This window comes from Balaenoptera borealis (genome assembly GCF_965194805.1).
Source record: "Balaenoptera borealis genome assembly, chromosome: 10".
NCBI lineage: Eukaryota > Metazoa > Chordata > Mammalia > Artiodactyla > Balaenopteridae > Balaenoptera > Balaenoptera borealis.
The window spans coordinates 118,144,275-118,170,654 of NC_138874.1; the positions used below are offsets into that span (position 1 = coordinate 118,144,275).

At 47.0% G+C, this 26,380-nt stretch overlaps 1 long non-coding RNA gene across 1 annotated transcript in view; it reads left to right on the forward strand.

Moving 5' to 3' along the window:
* LOC309636012 overlaps window positions 1-24,583 on the forward strand; it is a 57,069-nt gene extending 32,486 nt beyond the window's left edge. The window contains exons 2-3 of the long non-coding RNA XR_014249170.1: window positions 1,442-1,532; window positions 24,028-24,583. This is a non-coding gene — a long non-coding RNA (uncharacterized lncRNA). The remainder of the gene's footprint in view (window positions 1-1,441; window positions 1,533-24,027) is intronic.
* Window positions 24,584-26,380: the final 1,797 nt, after the last annotated feature.

Here is a 26,380-nt window from a genome sequence, read left to right on the forward strand (position 1 = left end):
CGAAGACCCAACGCAGCCAAAAATAAATTATAAACTAAAATAAAATTTGCCTCTGAATAACTTTGAGTGAATTTGGTATAAGTTGTAAAGTTTGCATCTACGTTCACTTCATTCCAAATGGTTTCCAATTAATTGTTCCTTAACTACTTTTAGAAAACTTTTGGGATAGAGACTCCATTTTAGTTTGAATTTTCAGTTTAATGGATTCAGCAGTCCTGTCAGTAGGGCACGCTGCCCCCAGTGACCTGTGAGGGAGGCGCGAGCTGCATTTCCTGCACTGACCACAGGGTGGCGCCGAGTTCGCCTCTCTGACCCACAGCGCATGCTCGTTCCCTGCGAACTCGATTGTGAGGGCAGCTGAGAGGAGTTGAGCCTCCTCAGGCGCGGGGGCGGGGGCGGGGGCGGGGGCCTTTGGGTAGGACGCCGGGCTCAGCGTCTCTGCTGAGAGGAGCTCGGTCTCCGTCTCCTTAGGACTCGCTGGGGTTTCGGCTTCAGGACAAAGTGGGGCTGCGTCCACGCTGACTAGGGAACTAGGTTTCCTGAGGACCCAGGTGATGCCTGAGGAAAAGGTGAAGAGGCGGTGAGGAAAAGTGGGGAGAAGCTTCCTGTGGGCGACTGACCGTTGAGGGGGTCCCTCTTCGTGTGAGCGAGGGAGGGCTTGGCGTGGAAAGCTGGGTGTTTGGTCAAGTTTGTGTGCAGGGTAGCCAGCGTGAGTTATGGGGCGTCCAGTTTTCCCAGCACCATTTATCGTGGGGCGTGTCGTGCTCCTTGGTGTGTCCTTGGTCCCTGTGTCATAAATTCACCGACCCCGTCCGTGTGGGTTGAATTCTGGTCTCTCTGTCCTGTTCCTCTGGTCCCTGTGCCCGTTTTGAGCCAGTTCCACACTGTTTTGGTGACTGTAGCTTCTGAGCAGAGTGTGACGTCAGGGAGGGAGATGCCTCCAGCCCGTTCTCTTTTTTCAGGGTTTCTTTGGCTATTTGGGGTCCTTTGTGGTTCCCCACAGATATTAGGAGGATTTGCTCTATTTTGGGGGAAAATACCATGGAATTTTGGGAGGGATTGCATTCACTGTGTCCACTGCTTTGGGTAGCATGGATGTTTTAACAATATTAATTGTTCCATTCCATGAGAACAGGTTATCTTTCCATTTATTGGTGTGTTTTGCAATGTCTTCATCAATGTCTTAAAGTTTTCAGTGTGCAGGTCTTTCACCTCCTTGGTTGACTTTATTCCCAGGTATTTTGTTCTTTTTGATGCAGTTGTAAATAGGGTTGCTTTCTTTCACTTTCTGATGGTTCATTATTAGTGTTTAGAAATGCAACTGATTTCTGTGTATTGATTTTGCAACTTTACTGAATTGATTTATTAGTTCTAATAGTTTTTTTGTGGAATGAAGTGGAAAATTGGAATTCAAAAATCCCACTCTTTCTACCATACCCAGGTCGTCCACAACACGGAGGACAGCGGCTCCTTATATAACCTTCCCACAGTGCCTCTAAATGACATGTGGACTTTGGGTGAACTGGATCTGGGTAAGGCTTGGCTTCTATATGGAAGTTTGATGTTTTCTCTGCTTTTCTGGCATGCTGTTGACATACATGATGTTTTGAAAAGTAATTGACTTCCCAGTAATTTCAAACATACAACTTTACATACATAAAAACAAGACTTGTACCTTGATTAAATATACTCCTAAATCTTGATGTTGACATTATTAAAAATGGAATTGTTCTCATAAATTCTTTTTCAGATTATTTTTTGCCAGCGTATGCATATAAGATAGATTTTCATGAATTGATATTTTGTTCTGTAACTTTGCTTATTAATTAGTTGATTAGCTCAAATAATTTCTTTGCTGATTATAGGTAGTTTTATATATAAGATGATGTGACCTATGTTCTGTGAAGAGACACGGTTTTAATTTTTCCATTCACCCATGGATGCCTTTTATTTCTTTCCTCAAGATTTTGGGTAGAACTTCCAGTACACTATTGAGTAACGGTGATGAAGGCCAGCTTCCTGGCCCTGTTCCTGATTTCAGGAGTAAATCTTTCAGTCTTTAACGTTGAGCATGATGTTTGCTGTGGCTTTTTGTACTACTCTTTTCCATATTGAACAAATTTCCTTTTATTCCTGCTTTCTTGAGTGTTTTTCATGAAATAACACTGAATTTTCATTGTAGATTTTTTGCATTAATTGATATGATTATGTGTTTTTACTTCACACCATTATTGTGGTTGAATACATTGCTTACTTTTCATATGTTGAGCAACCTGAAATTCCTGGTGTAGAGATACTTGCTTATGGCATTATCCATTTAAAGTTCTGTTGGTTTCATGTTGCTATTATTGTGTGATAGATTTTTACATTCATATTTATAAGTTGTACTGGGGTAGTTTTCTTGTTTTTTTCCTTTATTTTTAAAATCTTTTTTAAAATAGTTGTTTTATTTCATTTTAATTATTTATTAATTTTGGCCACGTCCCATGGCTTGTGGGATCTTAGTTCCCCAGTCAGGGATCGAACCCGAGCCCTTGGCAGTGAAAGCACAGAGTCCTAACCACTGGGCCACCAGAGAATTCCCCAGTTTTCTTTTTCGAGATGTATTTGTATAATCTGATTAGACTTGGCTTGGTGTAAGTGGTTTGGAGGGTTAGCATTAGGGCTGGGGCTGGTGTGAGGGTTGGGGCTGTGTATGGTTTATGGTTGCTGTTATGGTTTAAGTTTTATGGTTAATGAGTTATTTATGGCTATGGTTAATGAATATATTTTATGGTTTGGTTATGGTTATGGTTTTGCTTATTGGTTAAGGTTTATGGTTTTGATCTCAGGGTGTTAGGGTTCTGTGTTAGAGTGGGTGTTAGGGTATGGGTGAGAATTGGGGTACAGGTAGGATGCGGGTAGAGCATGGGTTAGGGTAAGGTACAGGTTTAGGGTACGGGTTAGGCTAAGGTTAGGTCAGGGCTTAGGGTCAGGATCAGAGTTTAGGGTTAGGGTCCATGTCAGGATTAGCGTCAAGGTTGAGCGAGGCCATTGTTTGCTGCTCCTCCAGTGCTGGATTCTCATTGATAGATGAATGAAATGTCTGCTCTGGTCACCCACTGTTTCAAATTGAGCTCAGCCTTAGTCAAGAGTTCTTAGGGCCTCAGAGGTCATGCAGGGTTTCCCTCCACCCTCCCTCCTGGGAAGGGTGATGCAGGCCCCACTCTGTCTGGGCAGCCCCAGGTCCAGCATGGCCCTGACATGCAGGATACTAAGTAGACGTGATGGAAGACTTGGTGCCTCAGTCTGCCAGCCCCCAGGTGCTGCCTTTTTTTTTTTTTCTTAATTAATTAATTAATTAATTTTTGGCTGTGTTGGGTCTGCATCGCTGCACGGAGGCTTTCTCTAGTTGCGGCGAGTGGGGGCTTCTCATTGCGGTGGCTTCTCTTGTTGCAGAGCACAGGCTCTAAGCGTGTGGGCTTCAGCAGTTGGGGCTCGCGGGTTCTAGAGCGCAGGCTCAGTAGTTGTGGTGCACGGGCTTAGTTGCTCCACAGCATGTGGGATCTTCCCGGACCAGGGCTCAAACCCGTGTCCCCTGCATGGGCAGGTGGATTCTTAACCACCGCGCCACCAGGGAAGTCTGGTGTTGCGTTCGTGAGGGCTGGTGGGGCCCTCTTGGGACTGGGCGGATCCTTTGTTCCATCTGCACGGGTGTCCAAGCAGGTCTCAGAACAGCCCTTGCCCTCTGAGCGTCCAGGCAGGCACCCACGTTCCTCCAGCTCAGGTTAGCCTTGGCCCCTCCAGCCCCCGTGGCCAATTACTGAGCTGATTGTGTCTTTACTCTTTAAAATTAAATCACTCTCTCCAGGTGGGCGAGAAGTTTACTTGTGAACTTAGTTCCCTCTTCTCCATTCTTTGGCCACTGAATAAAGCCTGTGCTCTGTCGGTCTCAGCTTTGGTTTAGTTATTCACCTATTTGAATCAGAATGGAAAAAGGAAACGTTCCCTGTCGAGGCAGTGATTCTCAGCCAGGCTAGGGCCCGAGTAGGGTTTATATGACTTAATTTGGTAACAACGTGTAAGGGGATGGTGGTCTCTGCCTGTGGGGTGGTGGAGGGCACACCTATAGCCACAACACTGGTTCCGTGGACAGCATGGTCCCCTGTGGGCCTGGACCGTGTGCTTTCGTCCCCCCACGCCCGACACCACCTGACGCTCATGACGTGGTGACACTGGCTGCTGGGCGTCCAATCAGGAGGGACCCAGAGGCAGCTCCTGGTGCCAGACCAGACGTGTCTTTTCACAGGCCATGGATATACTTGGTCTGAGGACTTTGCTTTGTGTCTAGAGAACAAACTGAGCCGCTAGCAGCTGATCTGTGCTGTGGATTTGAAACTCATGGGCAGGGCAAGAGCTCCCACTGGACACTGGCTCGGAAGCTTCTGCACGGGTGATGACCACGCCAGTGCTTCCTGCCTGAGCCCTCCAGGCTTCCCGCCTACCTCCTGGGGCCCCAGATACTGGGCTGATAGGGCTCAGCGGCTGCTGGGACTTGAGTTCCAGATGCTCCCAGGTTTGGGGTAAACATGCCACTACCCACTGGAGCCTCCCTTCTCTGAGGTTCAGGAAACAGGAGGACCCACCAAACTGAGCCCATCCCTGGGCTCTGCTGCAAGTCTGCTCAGAGTTGCTCTCCTGATCCTGAAGACAGTCCTGCGGGAAACAGGGCCTGTGATTCCCATAGTGATGGTGTTCTGTGGAGTTTCCATGGGACCCCTTTCTACCCTGTTCTGAGCAAATTACTAGTCAATCCATGCTACTGTCACCCGATGAACAGACTGGGAAGTTGAGACTCCAAGAAGCCTAGTAACCTACGCAGAATCACAGATGTGGGAGCAGGAAGTGGGGTCTGTGCCCATCGCCTGCCCAGGGTGAATGAGTGCACCCAGCAGGTTCCACGTCCCCCCTCTGCGGGGACTGGCTCACAGGGCCTCCTCTTAGGCGGATTCACTTTGCAAGCCTTCCCTTCAGCAAGATTCCTGTTACAAAACCTTCCTTTCATGGGATTCATCTCACAATCCTGTTTTTGGGGTCACCCGGGAAGTTTATATCACCCTGAAGCGTGTTCAGACTCACGTCACCAGACCAGCTTTCCTGGGTGATACTTACCACCTGCCCGTCCACTCCCAGCTGAGACCCAGAAGTGCCCCCTTGGGCCCCAAGCCCCATGGCTCTGCCTGGGTGCCCACTCCCCTCCTGCCTGGTCCGTCCCTCTCACGTCCCCTGAGGGTCACCAGGAGCTCCCACTCATCCTGTGCAGGCTGTCCACTCTGTCCTGGGGCGGCCTCCGTGGTGTCAGGTAGAAGAAACAAGAGGTACTGGTGGGGCCTCCGTCACGCAGCACAGCAGCCAGCAACCGCCTGCTGACCTCGTCACTGTGGCTGGACCTAGATGGGGGTTCAGGGGGCCCGCAGTAGCTCCTGGTTCTCATCTCACCGCAGCACCGCCCACAGGGAAGTCGCTGAGCAACTCTGTGCTGGCTGCATAGAGAGGAGGCTCATTCACGTGCTCCTCCCAGCAGCCCCCGGGGCTCTCGTGGGCAGACCCCTCCCAGGGTATGGAGCTCACCTGGGCAGGCACCCAGCAGCCCCTGGGGCTCTCGTGGGCAGGCCCCTCCCAGGATACGGTGCTCACCTGGGCAGGCACCCGGCAGCCCCCGGGGCTCTCGTGGGCAGGCCCCTCCCAGGGTATGGAGCTCACCTGGGCAGGCACCCAGCAGCCCCCGGGGCTCTCGTGGGCAGGCCCCTCCCAGGATATGGAGCTCACCTGAGCAGGCACACAGCAGCCCCCGGGGCTCTCATGGGCAGGCCCCTCCCAGGGTATGGAGCTCACCTGGGCAGGCACCCAGCAGCCCCCAGGGCTCTCGTGGTCAGGCCCCTCCCAGGGTATGGAGCTCACCTGGGCAGGCACCCAGCAGCCCCCGGGGCTCTCGTGGGCAGACCCCTCCCAGGATATGGAGCTCACCTGGGCAGGCACCCAGCAGCCCACGGGGCTCTCGTGGGCAGACCCCTCCCAGGATACGGCGCTCACCTGGGCAGGCACCCGGCAGCCCCCGGGGCTCTCGTGGGCAGGCCCCTCCCAGGGTATGGAGCTCACCTGGGCAGGCACCCGGCAGGGCTGGGCACACAGGAACCGTGCACGTGGCCCTCGTTGCAGAGCACCCCAGCCCACCTGTTGGTCAGAGCTGACCCTGAGCACCTCAGAGCAGGACCTGAACTAACAAACAGCAGCTCCGACAGGTCTGTGACCCTGGGCTTCACTCTGTGCGGCCTCCGTCCGCCTGGTCTTCCGGGGGCTTCCAGTGCAGCCCGGCACCAGGCCTCTGTCTCCACCCACCACCCCTCCTCTCCCTGACTCCTGGGTTCCTCTCATTAGGAGAGGGTCTTCTTGAAGTTGTTTCCTACTCATGAGCCAGTTAAAATGATTAGAAAATCAGCCAGAGTTGTAGCCCCATGTCAATCCTGACCCTCAGGACCCCACACCTGTTCCTTGGGCCTGGCCGGCACAACAAGGCCCGTTTTCTGCAATTATGAGCCCCTGAGGGGCGAGGATTGGCTGACTTGGGCAGCCTGACCCGGCCGGCCAGCCCTCCCCAGCTGTGCCTGGGCTGAGGTCAATAGAAACACCCCTCCCGGCAGCAAGAGCCCCTGCAGCTGTGCCTGACGCCGTATTCTCTGCCCCGTCAGCAGTCTCGGGGCTGGGCTGGTGGGAGGGAGTGAGGGGTCACGGCCGTGAGGGTGGCCCGGTCTGAGTGAGGCTCTGCTGGAAGTTCTCCCCGGGCAGAGGTGAGGAAGCGAGAAAAGGGCAGTGGGGGCCAGGACAGGACGGGTAACTCGGGTAGGGGAATGGAAAGCTTCCAGAAGAGCAGCCGGGGCCAGGACCGTCCTGTGTGACGTGCAGGAGCCCACGTAGCACGTGTGCTGTCGCTGGGGTGGCTGCAAGCCCTTTCCTCCAGCCTGTGAGGTCCTTGCACATATTCAGGCGGCTTTCCTGGGAAGGGTGGGTAAAGTTCAGGAGCAGCTGGCTTGGAGGTCAGCTAACGTTTACAAAGAGACGCCTCCGAACGGCCCAAGCCGCTTTCCAATGAGGATGCCCCTTGTGGGGGGCTGCTGGCAGCATGTGAGAAAACGCCCCGCCTCCGACCAACTTCAGAAATTTCCATCAGTGTAGCAATTATCTTGATAGGTTTTCCTCTAACTAGTGGGTTCTTAATTAGCAACATGAATGGTGACATTAAATGTCCTCAGTCAGGATTGAAATACCCCCAACATGTACCGGTGTAAGAACCTCGGGAGGCCGTGTGCAACCCGCACCTTTAGGGATGGGCTTCCTACTTGACCCCTCAACGTTGTGGTGTCCAGCCACTGATTTAGGGTTTCTGGGGGCCCAATGCTGACTCTAAGGCTGAGTGGTGGTCTCAGCATGAGCTGGCGTTTGAGAAAAGTGTGATGAAGTTAAGTCTGACTTTCTGTGACAGCTGGGGAGGGGTTTGTAAAGCACCTTGGCTTTTAGGGCAAAGGTTTGTTACTGGAACAAAGTGTCCCCCCCAAAATGGGCTGAAGCTCAAGATGTCTCTGTCCCTTTCATGTGAGAGTCCAGGGCAGGTGGGTGGCAGGGCCCAGGCTCTGTCCACCTTGTTTCTCCTCCCTGCTTCCAGGTGAGGGCTCCAACCAGCAGGGTGGGGTGACCAGGTGGGCATCATGCCCTCCGTCCTAGGATGCAGTCTGGCCAAGGCCCTCACCACCTCCACCTCTCCCCCTTGGTAACACGAGACACTGTGCCCCAGCTGTAAGGGGTGGGAAGGCTGGGAGGTGCAGGGTAGCTGTGAACAGGAAAAAGGGAAATGGGATCTTTTGGGCAGCTGTGTGGCTATGCTGTGAGGGTCACCTGGACGGTAGCGCACAGACTCTGGGTCCTGTGAAGCGTCGATGCTTTGTGGTTCTGGAAATCCTATAGGAGACGGTCCACAGCAGGTGAAGCTAATGCTCTCAGTGGAGGTGGTGAAGCCAAAGATCTCAGTTCAGACTGAAGGTGCCGATGTACATACAGGACAAGACCATCTTGTTTGAATGGACTTCAGGCACGTTTAACACGAATGCAGTCGTGTTAATGCCTGGCATCTTCTATCTTGTGCCTCTCCTCAGGGACCCCGTCCTCAGTTCCTGAGGATCCTGTAACTCCCGTACAGGGGGATGGAGAGTGGGCTCTGTCCAGTCTGAGCCCTGAGTTACCCTGCGTGTGAGTCTGCTCAGGACCGCCGTAACAAATACCACAGACTGGGCAGCTTGAATAACAGACCTATCATCTCCCAGTCCTGGATGCTGTCCGAGATCAAGGTGTGTGCAGGCTGGCTTCTCCTGAGGCCTCTCTCCTTGGTGCTTAGACAGCCATCTTCTCCCCAGGTCCTCACGTGGTCTCCCCCTTTGCCTATCTGTGTCCTAATCTCTTCTTGTAGGACCTCAATCCTATTGGATTAGGATCCACCCTAGTGACCTCATTTTTACCTTGATCGCCTCTTTAAAAATCCCATCTCCAAATACAGCTACATCCTGGGGTCCTGGGGGTTAGGGATTCAGCATGTGAATTTGGGGGGACATGACTGAGCCTATCCCATCCTCCTTAGGAGCCAAGTGTGCCTCGGTCCTTCCTTCCCTCAAGTCACACGAGGTGATGTAGTGGCTCACGGAGAGGCCACTCGTGCAGAGTCTGTGTCCCAGCTGGGGAGACCTTCTCTGCTCTCTCTGATCAGGCCGTGGCCGTGCCAGTCCCCTCCTGAGGTGAGCAGTTCTGGGGTTTCCTGCCATGTCGCCTGGCCGGCTGAGGTGCTCATTGTCAGGGAACCCAGGAGCCAGCAGCCTCGTGGGGGTGCCGGGGACTCTCAGGGCCTTGGCAGATGTCTCTCCCAGCGGATACCCTAGCAAAAGTGGGGAAACTTTTGGGGGATTACAGGTGGGGGAGAGTCACAGTCTCGTTTATGCTTCAGAAAGACCACGTTGGGGTGGGATGTGAGGTGCACCGTGCAGGCAGGGAGTTTTGTCAGGGCCTGGTGGAGGAACCAGGCACAAGATCGGGCTTGGGCCAGCGCTGTGGGCGTAGAGGTGAATTAGTGTGGGAACTGGCCACAGACCGTTGTCGAAATCTTGGCTTCCCTGTGCAACGAGGCCGAACAGAAATACGGAGACAGAGATTTTGGAGGAAGAGAGAGATGGCTTTATTTTTCTGCCAGGCAGAAGGGAAGACACAGCCGGCTAGCACCTCAAGAACTGGGCCCATCCTCCTTGAGAATCAGGGAAGGTTTTATACGTGGGGCTCTCGCAGTCCGGGTTATAGGATGAGGATCAAAGTAGTGAAGGTCTTGCATTCCTCCCTTTCTTTGCATTATTTCAAAACAGTCATAGTTGGCATCAGGCCGCCCGGTAATCGGGGTCCAGCAGTCTGGTAATTGCGTCCATTTGCCTCTGGTTTATCGGCCGGTGACCTTGTTTCTGAAATGCAAAGACTATAGGGGGTGATTTGTTATGAGGGGCATATAGAATGTAAGTGCTGGACATAATAAGGTTAGGGAGTATGAGGCAGGGGATGTAACTCACACAGAGTTAGGGGTGATGGGTGCCAGAGGTAAATTACATAGTGTCAAGGAGTGAGGTTAGCTTTGTAAAGTACAAATCTAGTTACTACAAATTAGTGACAAAGTAAAACAAGGAGTGATGAACTCTTTCAGGCCAGGTTATGTTTCTTCTCTAGCCTGTTAGCTGTTCCCTTTGTTTTCCTTGTTCTCAGGGGAGGGAGAATTTCATTTCTATTTTTGCTGCAACAAGACTCTGGAGGAGCAGATGACAGTCAGTGGGGCACAAGGAGAGTGGGAGCCTGGGAGACCCCAGTGTTACCGAACCAAACTTGGGTCCGCTTGCCCGAGTGCAGTAAAGCCAGTCTACTGACACCGGGTGTGGTGAAGGAAAGTGCAGCTTTAACTGTAAAAGTGCCAATACAAGGAGAACAGGCGGCTTGTGCTCTAAATCCCCGAACTCCCTGAAGGATTTCAGCACAGCAATGTTAAAGGCCAGTTGAAGTGGGGGGGGGGGGTGTCACAGGGTATGGGATCAGCTGGTGCACAGTTCTCTGGTTGATGGTGAGGTAACAGACGGTTAACACTCTAAATTCTTAGGCACCAGAAGTTCCGGGGCTACCTGTTCAAGATCATCAGGTAGTTAATTTCTTCCGTTTGGTGGTGGTTTTAGCATCTGTAAAACAACTCAGGAAGCGTGCATCAGATGCTGTTATCCAGGTACTTCAGAGAGGAGCTACAGCAGAGGATGTGGGGGAGGGCTCTGTCCTGGGAAGGCCCCATAGGGTCCTGCTCGGTTACACCCGGTGCGTGAGCTCAACAACCAGGGAAGGTGGGATTGATCCTGGGTGTGGGGAGCTGCAGGATCCCAGTCCCCTGAGGGCCCTGTTAGCCCCCAAGGTGAGATGGGGGTGCAGTGACTGGACAGAGGCGTCTGGCCTGCGAGAGGGGTCCAGGCTGGAAATGTCACGGGACTCATCGCAGGGAGGGAGAGGAAAGGCCAGTGGGGGCAGGTAGGTCACAGCAGACTACGTGCAGGTGACTGCGGTCTTGTTGGAAGCAACTCAGAGCCAGAAAGGAGTGGCCGTCAGGGGCTCAGCTCCATTCTCGTGTTCCTTTGTAAAACCGCTGTGTCAGAGTTTGAGACGCTGCCAGGAGACGTCTGGGGCCAGTGCTGCCATGGCTTCATCAAAGGGGTCCAGGGGGAGCACAGAACCACTGCAGACCCCGCCCATGTCCTCACTGGGAATGAATCCCATCGGGGCTCCTGGGCTCACAGACTTGAGGGAACCTCTGTCCTCAGGACTGGTCTTCCTCCTTCCTCTCACCTGTTGGTCAGAGGCCCAGGAACCCCCAACCTGGCTCCACCCCCAGGGCCTGGATTCTGGGACAGCTTAGGGGTAAGCAAGACCCTCATTCTCCTTTATCTGCCTGGGGGCAAGAATGTCTTAAACGCTGCAATTGACTGATGATGGAGGGCTGAGTGTTTCCAGCAGGTATGGGTGGAAAGATGGGGCGTGAAGTTCCTGTGTCTACAGGGTCTTCCCAGCATGAAGATCTGTGTGTTTCCCCCGGCCAGTCAACATCCTCCCAGGAAGCCCAGATCCAGGATTATGAGGGCAGAGGCTCTCCCCTTGCTTATCTGTAACTTCCCACTCCCACAGCAAGGAGCCTGGCTCCCACCATCTGCCGTTTATGTATGCATTGCTCCTTTCCAGGTTACACGTGCAGAGGTTCCAGAATTGTTAGCTACTACACCCTGGAAAGAACTTCGTAAAATAAAGCCCACTGTATATGTACGGTCCAGTTTGCCTTTAGTCTACAGATTCCATTCATTTCCAAAGGTAACTTAGGTCAGCACCTTTTATCCCATCCCCTACAGTGAGTTGTTTCCATATATTTCTAATACATTTAGATTCTGTCACATTATGTATTCCATCCTGCAACACTCCTACATCCCAAATAACTAAATTTGAATAGATTATGATTGACCCCTTGGGCTACACACGTCTGTGGGCTTAGACAAATGCATAGTGGCAGGTATCCATCCTAGAGTGTCACATGGAACGCTTCACACCCCCACCCCATGATCTGCTTATCATCTGTGTAGCTTTGCCTTTCCCAGAGTGTCACCAACGGGGTCATACTGTGGGCAGCCTCCTCAGCCTGGATGCTTTCACGTAGCAGTACATACTGAGGATTTATCCATGTCCTTCCATGGGCTGATGGTGCATTCCTTCCTGCTGAGTAGTAGTCCATTGCATGTGTATGGGCGGAAAGACAATTTCCCCTCTACTTTCCTAGGTTCTTGGTTGAGGCCCCCCTGCCCCTGAAATAAAAGACAGATTACCAGGAGAAAAGCAGAAGTTTAATTACATGTATACCTTCTGAATACAGGGGGGATAGCAAGGAAAACTGAGTCACTCCCTGAAATGGCCAAAACCATCCCCTTAAATACCGTCTTCAGCTAAAAACAGAAGAAAGATGCTGGGGAAGGGGGGGAAGGCCAGTTTTGGCAGGTTATACTGCAAAGCACAGTAAACAAGGGTATGAGTGTTTGCACATTTAAGTCAGGACTTCTCCAGTGAAAAGAGTTACTTAAGATTTAATTATCCTTCTATTTTTAGTGCAAAGAGGGACATACCCTTATAAATGGAGACTTCTCTATTGTAAATGTCCTTCATAAAATGGCAATCTCTGTTTTCTGAGATTGTTTTTTAGAATAAATTTATTATTTTATTTTTGGCTGCGTTGGGTCTTCGTTGCTGCATGCAGGCGTTTCTCTGGTTGTGGCGAGCAGGGGCTACTCTTCATTGCGGTGCGCAGGCTTCTCATTGTGGTGGCCTTTCTTGTCATGGAGCACAGGCTCTAGGTGTGCAGGCTTCAGTAGTTGTGGCACACAGGCTCAGTAGTTGTGGCTCGCGGGCTCTAGAGCACAGGCTCAGTAGTTGTGGCGCACGGGCTTAGTTGCTCCACGGCATGTGGGATCTTCCCGGACCAGGGCTCGAGCCCGTGTTCCCTGCATTGGCAGGCGGACTCTTAACCACTGAGCCACCAAGGAGGCCCTTTTTTTTTTTTTCCAAAGCAGACCAATAATCCTTTTGCCAGAGAGACATATTTTGGGGTGGCATATTCTACTCGCCTTGACATGGATATACCCCAATTTGCTTACGCATTCATCTTTTGAAGGATATCCTGATTTCTTCAAGTTTTTAGCCATTATGAAAGTGCTGTTGTGCATAATTGCATCCTCGTTTGCATTTGGACATAGATTTTCAAAGCAGTTGCCTAAATGCTGGAAGCATGATTGTTGGATCCCAACGTGAGACTTGTTTAGCTGTGGAAAAAACTGCCAAATTGTGTTACAAAGTGGCTGCACATGCCTCCCCCCAGCTATGAGGGAGAGCTCCTTTTGTTCCTCACCCTCTAGCCATTGGTATTGTCATATTTTTGGAGCTTAGCAGTGCTAATAGGTGTGCTGTGATATCTCACGATTTTAATTTGTAATTCCCTAATGGTATATGATGTTGAGCTTGTTTCTGTATGACTTTTACTCTCTGTATATCTTTTTTGGTGGGATGTCTGTTCAGATCATGCTGGTCACGTTCACACTGAGATGAGCCCTGTCTCCTCAGGACCCGCTGGGGCTTTGGCTTCTGGGACACGCGGGGCTGAGTCTACACTGATGGCCGGGCTTCGGGACAAGCCGGGGTCAAGTCCACACTAATGGAAGCCGGGTCTCCTCAGGACCCCCTGGGGCTTCAGCTTTGGGACACTGTGGGGTCCAGTTCATGCTGACAGGAGCCTGGTCTCCTCAGGACCTGCCGGGAAGTGACGCCGCTGAGGGAAAAGGTGAGGAAAAGTGGGCAGAAGGTTCCTGTACGTGGCTGACCGCCGAGGGTGTCTGTCTTCAGAGGAGCCAGGAGAGGAGGGGCTTGATGTGGAAAACTGGGTTTTTGGCCCCTTTTGTGTGTGGTGTAGACAGAGTGCAGTGTTGTTCTTTTGCGTGTGGCGTCCGGTTTCCCAGCACCGTTTATTGAGGGGACTGTCCTTTCCCTGGTGTATGTTCTTGGCTCCTTTCTTGTGAATTAACTGATCACATACCTGTAGGTTGATTCCTGGGCTCTCTGCTCTGTTCCTCTGGTCTGTGAGCCTGTTTTTGTGCCAATTCCACACTTTTTTGGGACTGTAGCTTCGTAATGAAGTGTGAAGTCAGGGAGCGAGATGCCTCCAGCCCGTTCTCCTTCCTCAGGGTCGCTTTAGCTCTTCTGGGTCCTTTGTGGTTCCACACACATCTTAAGATTGTTTGCTCTGTTTCTACGGAAAATGTCATTGCACTTTTGGTAGGGATTGCATTGAATGTGTACATTAATTTGGCTAGGAGGCGTATTTTTTTTAATTATTTTTTTATTTATTTATGGCTGTGTTGGGTCCTCATTTCTGTGCGAGGGCTCTCTCCAGTTGCGGCAAGCGGGGGCCACCCTTCATCGCGGTGCACGGGCCTCTTCACCATCGTGGCCTCTCTTGTTGCGGAGCACAGGCTCCAGACGCGCAGGCTCAGTAATTTTGGTTCACGGGCCTAGTTGCTCTGCGGCATGTGGGATCCCCCCAGACCAGGGCTCGAACCCGTGTCCCCTGCACCAGCAGGCAGACTCTCAACCAATGCGCCACCAGGGAAGCCCGGCATATTTTTTTTTAATTAAAAAAAAATTTCGGGCCACACCATGTGGCATGCAGGATGCGGGATCTTAGTTCCCCAGCCAGGGATCGAACCCGCGCCCCCTGCAGTGGGAGCGCAGAGTCCCAACCCCTGGACGGCCAGGGAAGTCCCACCTTAGAATGCATATTTTCACACTATTCTTTTTACCCATGAGCACGGGGTATCTTTCCATTTATTTTTGTCTGTTCGGTTTCCTTTATCAGTGTCTTCCAGTTTTCAGTGTGCAGGTCCTTCACGTCTTTGGTTAAATTTACTCCTGGTTATCTTTTTGGATACAATTGTAAGTGGGATTTTTTTTAAAATTCTTTTTCTGATGGTTCATTATCAGTGTGTAGAATCACAAATGATTTTTGTGCATTGATTTTTCTTTTCTTGTATCCTGCAGCTTTACTGAATTCATTTTTTAGTTGTAACAGTTTTTTGGTGGTTGAATGTGGAAAACTAGAATTCAGAAATCCCACTGTTTCAACTACATCCAGGTCATCCACAGCACCCAAGACATAGTGGCTCCCAATGTAATCTTCCCACGGTGCTTCTCATAGTATGTGGACTCCTACAAGGGTGATTGGCGTCCCCACTGCGGGTGAGCTGGATCTGGGTAGGGCTTGGCCTCTTTAACAGAGTTTGATGTCTGTATTTCTGGCGTGCTATGACATGGTTGTTTTGATAAGTACTTTATTTTCTAGTAAATTTCAAGTGTATAAAATATTTTAAATAGCAGTATCAAGTTTTCCACATTCACAAAATACTCCAGTTTATTTTACCCTGTGAGAGTGGGAGGACCGCTCTCCCAGAGAACCAGCACATAACCCCCAAATGAGGAATAATTATGGTTTCCACATTATAATCCTATCCACAGACCTGCTTCAACTTTCACCAGCTGCCCCAGCTTTGTGGAAATGTATTTTCCCATTCGAATACAGTTTTCTTTTCCTAGAACCATCACTGGGCTTTTCCTCACTTTAAAAACCTTGCTGGATGTAAAGTGTACAAGATGAGCATGATCTGGGTGGTTTTTCTGTGTGGCTTCTTTCACTTAGGATGTTTTCAGTGTTTATCCACATTGTAACATTGATCATTATTTCATTCATTTTTTCCATCGTGATTAAAAACACATAACATTTACCATTTAAACCATTTTTTTTAAAGCTTTTTAAAAAAATGTATTTTATTTTGTGGCTGTGTCGGGTGTTTGTTGCTGTGTGCAGGCTTTCTCTAGTTGCGGCGAGAGGGGGCTACTCTTCGTTGCCGTGTGCAGACTTCTCATTGCAGTGGCTTCTCTTGTTGTGGAGCACGGGCTCTAGGTGCATGGGCTTCAGTAGTTGTGGCACAAGGGCTCAGTAGCTGTGGCTCGTGGGCTTAGTTGCTCTGCGGCATGCGGGATCTTCCAGGACCAGCGCTTGAACCCATGTCCCCTGCATTGGCAGGCGGATTCTTAACCACTGTACCACGAGGGAAGCCCCATTTAAACCATTTTTAAGTATACAGTTCTATGGCATTAACTACATTCACATTGTTGTAAAAATATCCTCACCATCCTTCTCCAGAACTTTATTTTCCCCATGTGAAACCGTAGCCATTAAACACTAACTCACCTCAACCCCTGGCAACCTTATTCTACTTTGTCTTTGAATTTGACTTATCTGGATACCTCATACTAGTGGAATCATAGAACGTTTGTCCTTTTTGTGTCTGGCTTGTTTCACTTAGCATAATGACGTCAAGGTTCATCCACATTGTAGCATGTGTGAGAATTACCTTAGTTTTAAAGGTTGAATCATATCCCATTGTGTATATACTACACTGTACTTATCCATTCATCTGTTGAAGGATGTGTTGTGTTGCTTCCACCTTTTGGCTATTGTGAATAATGTTGCTATGAATATGGGGTACAAATATCTGTTCCAGTCCTTGCTTTCTAATATTTTGGGTGTACACCCTGGAGCGGAATCAAGGGCTCATACATTTTCCATGTTTTTGAGGAGCCACCATAGAGTTTTCTACAGCGACTGTATCATTTTACTTTATTCCTTTATATGACAGAATAATGCAGCTTATGGATCTACCTTATTTTGCTTATCCATTTACCTGCTGATGGACATTTAAATCTTTTCTACCTTGAGCTATTGTGAACAGTGCTGCTATGAATAATTGGTGTACAAGGTTTTGTTTGAACACCTGTTTTCCATTTTTTGGGTATATATCTAGGAGTGGAGTTGTTGAACCACATGGTAATTATATTTTATATTTTTGAGTAAATGCTAAAGTTTTGTACACATAGACTGCACCATTGTACATCTCCACAAGTAACTTTTAAGGGTTTCAATTTCTCTACATTGTTGCCAACATTTGTTACTTTTATTTATATATTTTAAAATTTATTTTAAAATTTATTTTTATTCTAGTGTGTGTGAAGGGGCATCACACTGTGGCTTTAATTTGCATTTTCATCATGACTACTGATGTTTGACATCTTTTCATGTCCTTATTGACCATTTGTATGTCTTGCCTGAAGAGCAGTCCATGCAAGCCATTTGTCTGTTTCAAAAATTGTATTGTTTGTCTTTTTGTTGATGAGTTGTAAAAGCCCTGGGTATATCCTAGGTAAAGAGTCTTATCAGATATATAATGTGCCAATATTGTCTTCCATTCTGTGGGCTGTCTTTTTACTTTCTGGATAACCTCTTTTGATGCACAAAGGTTTGTAATTCTGAGGAAATCCAATTTATCTATTTTTTTCTTTCATTTCTTATGCTTTACTGTCAAATCTAAGAAACCATTGCTAAATTCATGGTCAGGAAGATTTAATTCCTTGGTTTATTTGAGAGTTCATACAGTCATCCCTCGGTACCCACTAGGCCAGGCTTTAGGCCTGGGGTTGAGTCAGTGTGAGGGTTCAAGGGTCACGGTTTAGGGTTATGGGTCATTGTTGGAGAGTCATGGTTGGAGAGTTATGGTAGAGGGTTGTGGTTAAAGGGTCAGGGGCGAGGGTCTGGGGCTAGGGTTGTTAGGGGGTTAAGGTTAGAGGTTAGGGTTCTTAGGGTAAAGGTTAGAGTTAGGTTTAAGCACAGTTGACCCTCATTGCCTTCCCCTCTCCTTCTCTCTGAAGCCTCCAGAATGGATAGGACTTGCCCAGGGTCAAACAGGAGTCAGGGTGCTGAGGTCAGTAACTGTTTTTCTGGCCTCCCTTCCCCCAGTCCTGGGCTCTGAGAGAAGAATGAAATGTCTGTTCTTGTCTCGGACTGTTTCTTATCCAACTCAACCTCTGTCAAGGATTAGGGAGGGTGTCAGAAATCATGCATGGTTTCCTTCTGCCCTCCCACCTGGGAAGGGTGATGCCGGCCCTACTCTGCCTGGGAAGCCCCAGGTTCCAGCACAGCCCAGACAGCAGGGCACTCAGTGGGCATGTGTGGATTTATACAGGACTGGGTGCAGTGACCTGCCAGCCCCCAGATGCTGCCTTCTTAAGGGCTGGTGGGGCCCTCCTGGCACTGGAGGCATCCTTTGTCCCATCTGAGTGGGCATGAATAGATGATCACGTCTCAGGCAGGACAGCCCTTGACCTCTGACAATCCAGGTAGGCCTCTGTGTTCCTCTAGCTCAGTCTAGCCTGGGCATCGTCAGGCCCTCATGTACAGTTACGGAGCTGACCAGGATGCCGGGCAATTCAAGAACTGCCTGGTCAGTGTAGACATTCCTTTGAGAAGTTTCAACTACCAACATGCATGTGGTTGAGAAAAAGGCCTCCTGCTCACAGCCTCATAGGCTGCCAAGAGAAGTAATAACCCTCTAAACATTGGAGTGCGTCCCTGACACAACAACCATACAGCAGACCATGGCCCTGCAATCCTTTGTCCTTTCAGTCGTTAGAAACTTTTTTTTTTAATTTAATTTTTATTTATTTATTTATTTATTTATGGCTGTGTTGGGTCTTCGTTTCTGTGCGAGGGCTTTCTCTAGTTGTGGCAAGTGGGGGCCACTCTTCATCGCGGTGCACGGGCCTCTCATTATCGCGGCCTCCCTTGTTGCGGAGTACAGGCTCCAGACGCGCAGGCTCAGTAGTTGTGGCTCACGGGCCTAGTTGCTCTGCGGCATGTGGGATCTTCCCAGACCAGGGCTCGAACCCGTGTCCCCTGCATTGGCAGGCAGATTCTAAACCACTGCGCCACCAGGGAAGCCCCCGTTAGAAACTTTTGACATTCATAGTCATTAAGAATCAAAGATATGGGGGCAACTGGACCTCCCAATGGAAGGTTCACACTGACACTGCATTGTCTTGGAGAGCCATATGCATCCATGTGGCCTCTGGAAAGCCTGCCAATTATGGGTGCCATGGCTTGGAATAATTCTTGAGCCTCCCATTACATCATTGCACAAGAGTTTCCTTACCACCCTAGCATTTGGTTTCTTCCTCTTAGTAAAGGAGAGAGAAGAAACTGGAAAAGGAGCAGTATTGTTTTTCAGGGATGGGCAATTAATATGGCCATGGAGATGGCATAACTCAAGGGCTCCCACCTCTCAGGGGCAGGAATGAGGTCTGTGTGTCTTCTGAGGGCACATGGGCTGTTCTGGGCCAGCCTCTGAGATGTGAGGACCTGATGCCCAAGGAAAGAGACTTGAGTTGACCACCACCAACGATCCTGAATTTTCAGTAAGTGAAAGAACTTCTTGCAGTCTTGGGAGGACAGTAAGAGCACTGGATGAGTAGCTGCAGCCCCTGACCCTGAGTGAACCCCTTTCTTCCTTTTGTGTCAGATTCTGTGCTGTGCAGTGAGCTGTCATTGACTTAGAATCTGTTGCTTTCTGCCAGCCAGCATCTGTTCTGAGGCCCAAGTGCCTCAGTTTTCCTTTGGGAATTACATCTCACCTGCTTCCAGTCCAAACAGTTGCAGAAGGATGAGCCCATGTTCCACCCAGCTCGAAGATGGGTTTACTGCCCACATCTAGCCAGTCCCACTTTCCATCTTCTGGTGATGGGTCAAGGATGAGAATGCAACCCAAGCCAGATCAAAGGCATTTAAAACCATGACTTTCTTGGAATCCATGAAAAGGAGAAACTCTTTCTCGGAGAATGGATGGTGAGTGGTTGTCAGCCTAGAATTGCTGTTGGCCCAAGGGCAGTGAGAGAGCCTGTGCCTATGAATGGGGTCCCCCAAAGGCACTGAGCAGGACAAAGTTTTGGAGAGAAGCAAGGTCACACTGAGATAGTGTGAGCCACTGGACCTGCCAGGTCCAAACCCATTCTTCAACTTGCCACTTGCAAGTTATTAATTTATTTCTATCCTTACAATAAATACTAATTTATTTTCCTTCAGTAAGTGTGTCCAGTCGCTGGGAAAAGAAAAAGTCCTGGTTGATACATCTGAATCAATAATCCCTGATCCTTCCTCAGGTGTCCTCACTGGGTAGGCGTGGCTGGGGGAGATGAAGACACTGGGTGGGGTCAGATACTAGGGGAGCTGCCAAACAGCTCTGTCCCTGTTCCTTCCCTGTCCCGGGAGAGGGAAACCCTGGAACAGTGATAGGATAACCAGTATGGGGAAGAGGTTCCTCAGTGATTAACTGGTCTTTTTGTATTTTCCTTAATTTAGGGTTCATTTTGGTAATGTGTTTTTACGAAGATATCCCCCTTTTCCTCTAGATTTCCAGGTTGTTACACTAGGTTTCTCTTATTTGACTTTTAATCTTTCCTGTCTAATTTTCTACAGAATCCTGACAAATAATGAACAAATATTGATACTTTATTATTAAGTGAAGTCCCTATTCACGTTCCCTTTGTTATACCTTTCCTTGTTCCAGGATCTCAAAGGACATGGGGTCATCATATCTATTTGGTCTCTTCTGGGCTTTGACAGTTGCTCAGACTCTCCTTGTTTCCATGACCTTGCCAGTGTGGAGGAGGACTGGTCAGGTATTTTATAGACTGCCGGGCACTGGGATTTGCTTGGTGGTTTTGGCGTGGTTAGACTTGGCTTTGAAAAAGCAGACCACAGAGGTGTAGTGCTTCCTCTTCACTATATATCAAGAGGACAGGCTCTTAAGGAAACTTCTCACTTATATTCTTAACTTTGGTCACCTAGCTGAAGTAGTGTGTGTCAAGTTTTCCCACAGTGAGGTTAATTTTTTTCCCATGTCCATCCTGTGTGCCTTATTTAGGAGGAAGTCATAATGCAGAACCCACACTTGAGGAGAGAGGGGTTAGCTTCACATCCTTGATGGACAGCTGAGTGGCTATATACATTGTTTAGAAGCTTTCTGCATAGGAGATTTCTATTTAACACCATTCATCAAAAACTATGTAATTTATTTTTACCAGTTTGGACACGTGAATAATTACTGTCAACTTTTGGTTATAATCCAGCACTACATTATTAGACTGCTTACTTAATTCTTGCTTTGGCTGTTGAGAGCTTTTTCCATTTGCTCCTGTTTTCATTTTACATAATTTTTCTTCTGTGGGTTTTAAAAATTTTTGGTACTTCTTTACTTTCTGATATTTTAAGATTATCCTGCTTCCTATATTTACTGTCTCAGTCCTAGCATCAGCCCTTTCTTCAAAGAGCCCTTGTTCCTTTTATTAGAGAATGGTATTAAAAACTTACACGTGGGAGCTAAATATGCTCAGCTGACAGTACATGGAAATATGTGCATGTATCCCAGCCTATGCATACACACATAATTATAAAGATTTCCATGTGGAACTATGTGTAGGCTAAAGAGAGTTTATACTGATATCTCCAAGCGGATCTGTTATGACATGGATAGTGTAACCTTCTCCCTTTGTTTGACTGTAACATCCCACTGCAGTGGTAAGAAACCTGGCTTCCACCATTTGTCATTTATTAAATTCAGTGCTTGTTCCATTCGATTACTGATATAGTAGTTTCGGTACTGTTAGCTACTACCCCTCATGGAAAGAACACAGAGTCCACTGTGTATGTATGGCACATTTTGTCTTTGGCCTACAGATTCTGTACATTTCCAAAGTTAACTTAGGTCAGCCCATTTGTCCCACTACCAACAGTGAGTTTTTTCATACATTTCTGAATCAGTTAGATTCTTTGTTACATTCTGTATTCCAGTCTTTGACACTCCCATATCCTAAGTAGCTAAGTTTGAATAGATTGTAAATTACTTGTTGGGTTGTAAAAATCTGTGGGTGTAGACAAATGCATAGTGACAGGTATTCACCACTAAAGTATCATGTGGACTATTTCAACCACATATTCCATAAACTGTTTACCATTGTCAGTTTTGCCTTTTCTAGAATGTCATATAAATGAGGTCATACAGTGTGTAGCACTTCAGACTGGATTCTTTCACTTAGCAATGTAAGTGTTAGATGTATCTTTTTTTTTTTTTTTTTTTTTTTTTGCACGGGTTGATGGTCCATTCCTTTATATCTCTGAATACTATTGCACTGCCTGTATATGAGAGGAAAAATAGTTTTCCCTCTACATTTCTATGTTCTTTATTGAGATCTCCCTTGTAATGAAAAAAAGACGAACTGGAGAAAACAATCAGAAGTTTAATATATACCATGCGTACCTCCTGTATACTTGAAAGATACCCAGGAAAACTGAGTCACTCCCTGAAATGGCCCAAGCCATTACCTTAAATGCTATCTTCTGCTGAGAACAAAAGAAAGATGTTAGGGAATGGAGGAAGCCATTTAAGGGATGTTATTAGTCAAAGCCCAGTAAACAAGGGTATGGTTGTTACACAGATTTACATCCAGGCCTGTTTCATTGACAAGTTTTTTTTTTTAAACATTTACTTATTTGGCTGTGCCGGGTCTCAGTTGCGGCCTGTGGGATCTTTAGTTGCGGCATGCGGGCTCTTAATTGCAGCATGCGGGATCTAGTTCCCTGACCAGGGATTGAACCCTGGTCCCCTGCATTGGGAGCATGGAGTCTTAACCACTGGACCAGCAGGGAAGTCCCAACAAGCTTTTCTTGATATTTAGTCATCATTCAATTCCTGGTCCAGAGAGGGACATACCCTTACAAATGGAGATATCCTTAATAAATGTAAATTTACCTTCTAAAAGGGCATTTTCTACTTGGTTTTGAAAGATTCTCCTGGGTCTGCTGTTTCTTAAATTAATCAGTCCAAAATAATCCTTTTGTCAAATGGGCATATTTTGGGGTGGTGTATTCTTCTCCCCTTGACATGTATGTGCCCTAATTTGCTTATGAATTCATCTACAGAAGGACATCCTGATAGCTTTAAGTTTTTAGCCATTATGAATAGAGCTGCTGTGCATTACTTGATGCTAGTTTTGGTTTGAACACAGTTTTTCAAAGCAGTTGTCTAAATACAAGAGGTACACTTCTTGGATCCTAAGGTGAGACTTTTTAGATTTGGAAAAAACTGCCAAAACTGTCTTCCAAAGTTGGTTGTACGTGCATTCCACCAGCATCTTGAATATAGTCTTGTATGTTTATTCATTCCACCAGCATCTTCAGTATATTCTTGTATGCTTATTTACTGCCTGTTTATCTTCTTGGGCCAGGTGTGTGTTTCAATCTTTACCAAATTTTAATGGCGTTGTTGGCATAATTTGAGTACAAATCTTTTATCAGATATGTGTTTTGGAAATAGTTTCTTGCAGTTTGTGGTTTGTCTTCCGGTTTTCTGAATAAGGTCACCAGACCCAAAGTCATGTAGATTATCTCTTTTTTTTCTAGGACTTTTATAGTTCGGTAATTTAAATTTGTCTATGGGCAATTTTGAGTGAATTTTGGTTTAAGTTGTAAAGTTTGTGTCTACATTCATTTCATTATATATGGTTTGTAATTAATTGCTCCTTAAGCATCTTTTGAGAAGATACAGTGAGATACTTGGCTCCATTTCAGTTTGGATTTCCAAACTTAGTATATACAACAGAACTGCCTTCCGGATGAGGCCTCTGGGTTTGTGAGTGCGGCGCTCCCGGCACTTCTCTGACGTCCCACAGGGCGCGTCGAACCCACCTGTCTGACCCTGGGGGCACAGGTGCACCCTGCCCACAGACTTTGCTCCGTGACAAGCAGACAGGAGCTTTGTCTCCTGTCAGGGCTTAGGTTTCTGGATCATGAGGCATTGTGCACACTGACAGCAGGTGGGTTTTCTCAGGAGCCACTGGTGAGGAGACTCCACAAGAGGAAAAAATGAGCAAGTGTGGAGAATCTTCCTGTGCAGCTGACTGCTGGGTGGGTGGGGCGCATCTTCAGGGGCCTCAGGAGAGAAAGGGTTTAATGTGGAATACTGTGCGCTTTTAGTTAGTTTTATGTGCCGTGTAGATGGTGACCAGTGTCATTCTTTGGAGTCTGGTGTCTAGTTTTCCTGGCGCTGTTTGTTGATGGCTTTGGGTAGAATAAACATTTTAATAGTAGTAATTTTTCTGATGCATGAGCATGGAATATTGTTTTCTATTGTGTGTTCAGTTTATCAATGCTTTATAGTTTTCTGAGTATAGGTTTTTCATGTCCTTGGTTAAATTTATTGCTAAATAGTTTGTTCTTTTTGATGGAATTGTAAATGGGATTGTTTTCTTAATTTTTCTTGCTGGTGGTTCATTATTAGTGTATAGAAACAAAACTGATTTGTGTATATTGATTCCATATTTTGCAACTTTACTGAATTTATTTTTTAACATATTTTTTGAAGTAATGTGAAAAATTGCAATACTAAAATCTCAGTGTCTACTGCACCCCAGGTAATCCACAGGACCCAAGACATGGTAGCTACTAATATACTCTTCCCACGGTGCCTCTTAATACCATGCGGACTCCTACAAGGGAAATAAGTATCACAACTTTGGTTGAACTTGGTCTGGGTGAGTCTTGGCCTCTATAACAAAATTTGATGTCTGTCTTATCTGATTTTCTGGCATGATACTGACATGGTTGTCTAGAAAAGTAATTTACTTTCCAGTAATTTAAAATGTACAGAAAAGTTGCAATAATGGCAAAAAGTACTCACATTTGCCACGTCACACAAAATACTCAGTGTGTTTTGCCCAAGGAACCAGCACATAACCCCTAAATGAGGAAATCCTGATGTCCACATTATAATTTAATACTGAGCCCCACTTCAACTTTCACCTGCTGTCCCAACTGTATGAAAATGTCTTTTTCCATCCTGATCCAGTTTTCTTTTTCTGGAACCATTACTGAGTTTCCCCCTCATTTGGACAACCTTGATGGATTTGAAGCAGACAAGATGAGTATGGGATCTAGGTGGCCTTTTCTGTGTGGCTTTTTTCACTAAGAATGTTTTTAATGTTCATTTTTGTAACAAATATAAGCGCTACACTTTTTTTTCTTTGTCCTTAGAAATACAAAACATGACTTTAGCATTTAATTCACTTTACGTATACAGTTTTGTGGTATTAACTACCTTCATATAGTTGCACAAACAAGTTAACTAACATGTGTACCTCCTGTGTGCATGGCAGATTCCCAGGAAATTGAGTAACACCCTGAAACGGCCCAAGACATCACCTTAAACACCGTCTTTATCTAAAAGGAAGGCTATAGTTGTTTCTGTCTGCATTCATTTGATTGTATATGGTTTCCAATTGATGTTGTATAACTAGTTGTGGAGAAGTCATGGGATAGGTGGCTTCATTTCAGTTTGAATTTCCAAATTTCGTGGATTCTGCAGGCTTGATACAAGGTATACAAACTTCATATTGGATCAGGACATCCCATGGTGTAACTGATATTCATGGTTTGTTAAACAGTTAAAGTTCTGTGTGATATGAGTTCATCCCGGAGTAATCCAGGTTAGTTTCTGTTATACATTTGTCCCAGGATGAAAGGACAAGAGAAATAAGGCCTGATTTATAAAAGTGCCTTCAAACTAATTGATACTGAAGTATAGTTGACCTACAATGTGTTGTTAATTTCTACTGTACAGCAAAGTGATTCCTATATACATACATACATATATACATATTTTTCATATTCTTTTCCATTATGGTTTATTACAGGGTATTGAATACAGTTCCCTGTGCTGTACAGTAAGACCTTGTTTATCCATCCTATATATAATAATTTGCATCTACTAATCCCAAACTCCCAATCCATCCCTCTCCCCTGTCTTCCCCTTGACAACCACAAGTCTGTTTTCTATATTTGAGAGTCTGTTTTTGTTCTGTAGATAGGTTCATTTGGGTCTCATTTTATAATCCACATATAAGTGATAGCATATGGTATTTGTCGTTCTCTGTCTGACTTACTTCACTTTGTATGATAATCTCTAGGTCCATCCATGTAGCTGCAGATGGCATTATTTCATTCTGTTTTATGGCTGAGTAGTATTCCATTGTATATATGTACCACATCTTCTATATCCGTTCATCTGCTGAGGGACACTCAGGTTGCTTCCATGTCTTGGCTGTTGTGAATAGTGCTGCTGTGAATGCTGGGGTGCGTGTATCTTTTCAAATTATACTTTTGTCTGGATGTGTGCCCAGGAGTGGGATTGCTGGTTCATACGGTAATTCTAGTTTTAGTGTTTGAGGAACCTCCATACTGTTCTCCATAGTGGCTGCATCAATTTACATTCCCACCAGTAGTGTAGGAGGGTTCCCTTTTCTCCACACCCCCTCGAGCATTTATTTCTAGACACTTTAATGATGGCCATTCTGACCACTATGAGGTGATAACTCACTGTAGTTTTGATTTGCATTCTCTAATAATTAGCGACGTGGAGCATCTTTTCATGTGCCTATTGGCCATCTGTATGTCTTTGCAGAAATGTCTATTTAGACCTTCTGCCTGTTTTTTGATTTTTTTTCTTTTTTGTGTTGTATGAGCTGTTTGTATATTTTAGAATGAGGCCCTTGTTGGTTGCATCATTTGCACGTATTTTCTCCCAAACAGCACAGGTTCTGGAACGACTGGATACCCACATGCAGAAGAATAAACTTGGACCCTTACCTCCCCTCACCCTGTACACAAAAATCAACGCAAAATGGACCAAAGGCCTAGATGCAAGAACCAAAATTATAAAACTCGTAGAAGAAAACATGAGAGTAAATCTTCATGACCTTGGATTTAGTC